Here is a 6,000-nt window from a genome sequence, read left to right as displayed (position 1 = left end):
AAGAACAGGCTCCCCTTCATCTCACACCAGATCGAGAAGCTGTTCTTTATGAAGACAGTCATTGTTGACAGTGCCTTCCCTGGCACTTAGATAAAGTAGACATTCTTCCCCTCCTACCATGGTATAGATGAGAAAGGCATGAACATAGATCTTTTTTTAAAACAGTCTCCCTGCTCATAGGTAAGGGGAGAAACAAAACTGGACTCTGTTTCATAGTGTTCGTGTCAAGGGCAGTGATGTTACGTCTGGGTTTTTCAGAATATTCTACCTTATCAGACAATTCCGGTTTATTTAGCAGCTGAAACAGAAAATATTTTCACATACTACAATCAGCAGCATAATAGCACTTTATTGTCCTAGAAAGTGCTCTGGAAAGCTTATCCATCAGGGCTTATGGCTCATACTCAGAGATAGACAACCAAAGGATGGGTGAATCTCACATTTGTTTCTGAATGCGATTGCTGCAGCTGACCCCAAAGAATCCAAAAGGTGGTTTTAAAAGATCTGTGCATTGATCTTGCACAATACAGGAATCTCTGATAACTTGTCAAGTCACTGACTTCACTGCTCCGTTTACAAGTTTGACAATGCTGAAATGGTCCCTGTGAGCATAATATGTTCCCTAGGATCTTTAGCAAGGGTCTCCAATGTGCCCATGAGTGCCATGGTGCCCAAAACCTTTTCTGGTGCCTGCCAGGTGTTTATAGAAAGTGGGTGGGGCCAGATGGGCAGGGCTTCTGCCTGGCTGTGCAGAACCCCCAGCAGGGCTTCTGACTGGCTATAGGGTATTAAAAATGTTGCTTTGACAGCTGCTGCCACCACAGCACAAGGATCTTCACGGTGACTGAAGGTAAGAAGTACGTACACAAGAAAATGTTTTAAAACAATATTTATTTTTAAAAGCATCCTGTTAAACAGTTTCTGCCTACAATGTCAAAGAGTTACTATTAGAGTTATGCATAACCTCCACTCTCTGATATTTTGCAGTTGGGTCCACCTCCTGTCACAGGCATTGTGTGGTTGCGCCCAACACTCTATGTCAGAATTCCAAAGGTGCCAACAGACTCAAAAAGGCTGGAGATCTCTGATCTTGAACAACATGACAAACTACCATTTTAGAGGATATGTTTGAAAATATCAAACACATTTGCCAATGTGCCTTCCTGATTATTCTTTCTACAGCCATTCTTCCCTGTTCCAGCTCTAAGTCTGCCATTTAAAGATACTTGTTCTCCAATTAACTGCCACACATAGATTTACATTACAGGGTTATTGCTTGTTAACCCCTCTGCTTAGCTTTTTGATCCATATGTCTCTCTATAGGACCAGAAGAACGTTTTATGAGCATCTGAAGGTGTATCGTTTTTGAACAGTACTTTATACATGCCTGTCATAGGTAATACCAGTTATAAGTATTTGTTTTAGAAATGGACATAGCTTGGGTGGACACAAACTTGCCATCCTCACGGAAAGAGGATTTTATCTTCCAAAGGCCATGGCACTATTTAATACCTGCGCACTCCAAGGAGGCTGTGCCTTCTTTCAACATTTTCAGACTTTTTTTCATGTATGCAGCAGTCTTACCCACACTATCCCCCCTCCCTTCACCTTATCTTCCTATTGTTTTACCAAGAGGTTCAAAATGCCAGGCTTTTCTGGATAAAAGAGCATAGTTAGAAAATATAGATCAAATTCCTCCAATAAGATCACTGCAAAAATTTTAAATGCCTTATGTTCTGATCATTTTGGCTTCTTGGTGTTGAAGCATCATGGTATAAGAAATCAGGTAAGACCGCTAAGTCCGCTGGCACATACAGACATATTTATAAAAATTACATGCTACGCAACTCAGTGCAGTTGGGACTGTTGATTTGAACTTAAAAGTAATACTAACATTCAATCTCAGTTCACTCAGATCCTGAACGGTCCTAGTCAGAGCCACTGTGGCACCTTTTGCTGTTCCAGCTTCAGTAGAAATAATGGTTTTTAGAACACATTTTTGCCCGACTTGAATGAAATTTGTAAAACATGTTAGGCGCTGGCCTTGGACACTGAGGTCCACTAACTTTATTTGCTACTGGCAACAACACAAACCTTTTTATAAGTTATTTTCTGGAAGTAATTGTAATTTTAAACTGCTATGCAGACTGGCTATTTTATGTACCATTTTGTTTTTAATATTTCAATTCAGTCGTTACCAGTAAATTGTGAGATTCCAGTAACCCACCGGCTCCCCATAAATGGCTGTTAGTGCTCTGGCCAAGAGCTGTTCAACACTGATAGGTGTGGGTATTGCACATCTCTCCTTATATATAAAAGTGATTTCATCTGGCAACGTTCTGTGCTCGCTAAAATCAGTTGGCCACATGAACTGCCACTCAGAAGGCGCTGACTGGGTTGGCTGCCTGCCTTGAGGAGTCCCACCCACATTAGCTATGGCCAGCACCTCTGCCTCACTCTGCTTTGGTCCTCAGATGGGACTGTATGCATGGTGAGCACAGGGACAGGACTCCCCTCCAGGGCGCTGTGGCTGCAGCCTCTCCCACCCCAACAGGGAGGGAAAGGCCTCCGGAGACCCCCACATGACCGTTCCCCGCTTGCCCGCCGAAGCGGAAGGGCAGGGAAAGGCCTCTGGCCCCGCACGACCTTTCCCTGCTCGCCCGCTGAGGTGGATGGGTGGGGAAAGGCCTCCGGAGGCCCCTGCACCACCTTTCCCTGAGGCGGAGCCCCCCCTCCCAGAGCCCCCTCCCGCCCCTTCCTGGTTCGCCTGCCTCAGCGGGCGGGCCAGGAAGGGCCCGGGAGGGAGGAGGAAGTATTTAAAAGCCCCCCCCATTGCTTCTCCTGCCTGCCCACCAAAGCAGACGAGCAGAAGGCTCCCAGAGTCCCCTCCCACCCCTTCCTGGCCCGCCCACTGAGGCTGGTGAGCCAGGAGGGCCCGCGAGGGAGCGAGGAGGCATTTAAAAGCCCCCCCGTTGCTTCTCCTGCTCACCCACTGAAGCAGGCTCTCCAAAGGCTCCCAGAGCCCCCTCCCGCCCCACCTGCTGAGGTAGGTAAGCCAGGAAGGGCCCACGAGGAAGCGGGGAGCCATTTAGATGCCTCCCCATTGCTTCTCTTGCTCCCTCGCCAAAGTGGGTGAGCGGGACATCGCACTCACCCGGGCCCTCTTCCTAGAGCTCATTGCCTTCATTTCCGCAACGAGTCTTTCTTCTAGTTCAACATAAAATAGCTGATAAGGCTAGGGGCATGCCCTATCAGCTCTTTGAGTCAGGGTGCATCCTGGTCCCATCAGTTGGGACCCCTGCACCCCTCTCCCCTGTAGCTCTGAGGTTCATTTACCTCAGAAAGTAGCTCTCACCGACAAAAGGCTGGCTCCCTGATTCAACAGTATATTGTTTCAAGCACTCTAGATATTGAGAATGAAACTAAAGTGCTTTGTAACTATAGTTATAAATGCTACAACAACAAATTAAGAGCTAGTATGGTGCAGTACTTAATATCAGATGAAGACCTAGAAGACAGATCCCCACTCATCCATAATGCTCAGTGTGTGACACGGGGCAGTCACTTGCCTTCAGCCTAGCCCACCTCATAGAGTAGATGTAGTGATTAAATGGGAATTGTCCTGAGCTCCATGGAATCGGATAGGGGACTGGACGCATCAGAGCAGTCATATGATTCAGTTTTGGAAGTTTACAATTCTGGAAGTTTGCAAAAATTTCAGTTCATGACCAAAGTCCTGGTTCGGCTTACAGGTAGAGCTGCAAGCCTTAAGCTTGTACAAAAAACAGGAAAGTTTGTTCCTGTGAAAAAGAGCTTAAAAAACTGTCTTTCTGATAACCTCTGCCTAGGACAAGGGATTCTTTCCATGAAAAGTGCTCATGCTAAAGTGTATGGGATAAAACAAAAATTATCACAAAGTGCAATGGATTTAATTGAAACATTCCAGTCTGCTTTTCACAAGAATAACGCTGCATTATCACTTTTCTTATGGCCTGCATTTCCTGAAAATGCCTTCTTTGGTGGTTTTAGCTTAAGGCTTAGCTCCAATATGGGTTCATTTTTCTAAAGGCACCAACAAGAGAGGTTTGTTGTTATTCAAAACTTACTTGTCACTTACAAAACCCAAACTGGAAACAAGGCCTCTTTTACTGCAATCCCTCTCTTCTTCCCAAATGTATTGTGATTGGGTTGTGAGGCTGCAGTGAGATTCCAATAACCGACCCTGGAAAATCCTTTTTCTGGTGTTATCAGAATAAAAATCTGTAAGGAATTTTGAAGATCTAGACCCATTCTTGGACTGCCTGGAGGAGTTTGGTAGTCTTTATTCCCAGGGGGAATACAGTCAGACATCCAAACCCTGTTAACAGTCTGGAAAAGTAAGGAACTCCGAGACATGCAACGTTCAGATCTTCCAGTAAACTTCATATTTTTTGGGTTAAAGAATTTTAAATACTATATATACTTTGAATATGTGACTTTAGTTCTCTTCCCCAACAAGGAACTGTAAAATGGATTGACAACCATGCTCATGCACACACACGCCTAGAAACACAAGAGCTGAATTCAGGTTCATTTACTTTAGTAGCTTGAATCCTTCAGAGGTATCAAATGGTCTTCTCTTTCTGAAACATACTGGCAATGTAAAGAAGGGGAAAGAGCTGCCTCTGCATAGAACCCTTAACAGCTGAGAATGAAGGTTAAATTCTGCAAATGTCACAAAAGCACTCAAGGAAATTCTTAGTGGGCACCTGGTCAAAAAAAGGCAGTCTTCTTTAATCTATCAGGCATCTCAGAAGCAGAGAAGATATTTCAGTTCCCTGGGAATCTTCTTATATTACGATGTCTCTTCCTGATGAAACCCTGCTACATTCCAAAGGAATGACCCCTTTTTAGACACACGCTGTTCAAAACAAAGAAATGAATGCAGGCCAAGCACTCAGGGAAGCAGGTGCACAGCAGCCTGCCACCGGTTTCCCCAGAGAGTTCCTCCAATTACTCAAATGCTGTGCAAGATTTTTGTCAACGTGACCATTTGTTCACGATGAACATGATGATGTACATTCTGCATCCTATAGCTAAGGAACCGGCTCACAAGCATTTCCACCTCTTTGGAGCTAGTCTAAAAGCTTACTTTTCTGTCCATGTGAATTTGTGGCAAACTGAGTGCAGCTCAGTACTGTACAATCGTCCATCATTGAAAAATTAAGCTTGTCTGATATATTTAGAGCACCCATCCACAGACTCTGCGAATGCTGATCTTGTCTCCGTCAATGAATATCAGTCAACTCAGAAGGCACTAGGGACAGATTAGTCATGCTTTTAAGAACTAAATTCACTCATTCACTAAATGTGAGATTTCAAGACAGAACAGGTTCTAGTTTTCTCTCACTTTATTTCATCATCTGCACACTGAATGCAATTTACAACACACTATATACATGATCAATATTCTTTACATTCAATTAATCTTTATCATGCTACTTAGCCCTCTACTGCCATATGAAACACCATTTCAAAACAACAACAAGAAAGCTCCTATGACTGTGAAGAAGTGCTCCCTTGGAAGTTATGCTGAAAACATAGTCCTGCTGGGCAAAGGCAGAGTGAGGGTTTTCCGCATTTCCTTGTGTTTAGATACATCCTTGTTAGATATGTCCCACTCTGAATATGGCAGCCCCACCGCTGTGAGGGACCATGAGGGTCAAGAGGAACCGGGTACCATGCTGAGGATAAGGGGAATGTGCCCTCAGAAGGAACCTCTTCTTCAACTGGTGAATGGGTATCCTTTCGCACCAAGGAACCATCCCTTGGCAGGGAGGGAGGGGGGCTCTTGGCAGTTGGTGATTCGATCCTTAGGCGGGTAGACAGCTGGGTGGCGAACCTGCGTACTGACTCTATGATGACTTGCCTGCCTGGTGTGAAGGTAGCGGACATTACACGTGTTCTAGATAGGCTGGTAGATAGTGCTGGGGAGGAGCCAGTAGCTGTGGTACATGTTGG

Source organism: Gekko japonicus, unplaced genomic scaffold, assembly GCF_001447785.1.
Source record: "Gekko japonicus isolate JY-2015 unplaced genomic scaffold, Gekko_japonicus_V1.1 scaffold501, whole genome shotgun sequence".
Taxonomy (NCBI): Eukaryota; Metazoa; Chordata; class Lepidosauria; order Squamata; family Gekkonidae; genus Gekko; species Gekko japonicus.
This window is presented reverse-complemented; position numbering follows the sequence as displayed.